Genomic DNA, 937 nt, shown 5'->3' with positions numbered 1-937 from the left:
GGAAAAGTAGCTCAGTTGGTTAGAGTGGTAGCTTGTCACGCTATAGGTCGCGGGTTCGAGCCCCGTTTTTTTCGTTTAATTATATTATACAGGACTATCTTCACATTTGGTCGCAGCATGTTGCACCATGCCAAGTTGGAAAAGTGTTTCTGGGGCGAAGCGGTGATGGCCGCTATCTACGCTAAGAACCGTCTACCGTCACCCAAGATCGAAAGCAAGACTCCATATGAGATCGTGTACAAGCTCAAGCCAAGTGTGAAGCACATGCGTGTGTTTGGTTGTCGGACGTACGCCCTAACTCCAAGGGAAAAGAGACTTAAGTGGGACCCCAAGGCTTGAGAAGGGTTGTTCATGGGTTATGAAGAAGTGTCAAAGGCGTATCGAGTTTATGACATCGAGGCGGGGAAGGTGGTGATAAGTCGCGATGTCCATTTCGACGAATCAAACTTTGGGTTTTGAACGGCTAGTCCAAGCGACGACGACGCAGATTCTGATCTTGACCTCGACTCTCTCAGTATCAACGATACCGAAACTGCGGGCCCAACGGAATTCAAGCAGGCGGGGAAACGCAAGTCCCGCACGAGTAACGCTCACGACATGACTACGAGATCGCGCGCTGCACAGCAGGCTGCCGGTTTGGAGGAAGCTAGTGCTCGAGAAACCTCGTTTGAGCGTCAAACCAAGCACCGATCAGGTGTGCGAAATGACTGTGATGTGGCCGATGAAGAAGAAAAAGACGTCGAGGATCAAGACGACGATGACGCAACTCCGCCTGTATTTTGGCGAGCATGTGCCAACGCAGTGGAAGCTGGTGATTTAGCTGAACCGGCAACGTTTCAAGAAGCGGTAAACGGGTCTGATCAAGTGCATTAGCGCAAGGTCATCCGTGCCGAACTTAAGTCGATGCGACTTCGCGGTGTGTTCCGAGCTGCCAAGT

The 937-nt window shown here is 51.2% G+C and overlaps 1 non-coding gene across 1 annotated transcript; it reads left to right on the top strand.

The window, feature by feature from the left end:
* On the top strand, positions 1-74 carry PITG_27515. The gene has a single exon. It is a non-coding gene; the product is annotated as a tRNA-Asp (tRNA).
* Positions 75-937: the final 863 nt, after the last annotated feature.

The sequence above is a fragment of the Phytophthora infestans genome, genomic scaffold (genome assembly GCF_000142945.1).
Source record: "Phytophthora infestans T30-4 supercont1.21 genomic scaffold, whole genome shotgun sequence".
Lineage (NCBI taxonomy): Eukaryota > Oomycota > Peronosporomycetes > Peronosporales > Peronosporaceae > Phytophthora > Phytophthora infestans.
The sequence above is the reverse complement of the archived record's forward strand: the minus strand, read 5'-3'. Positions and strand labels throughout refer to the sequence as shown.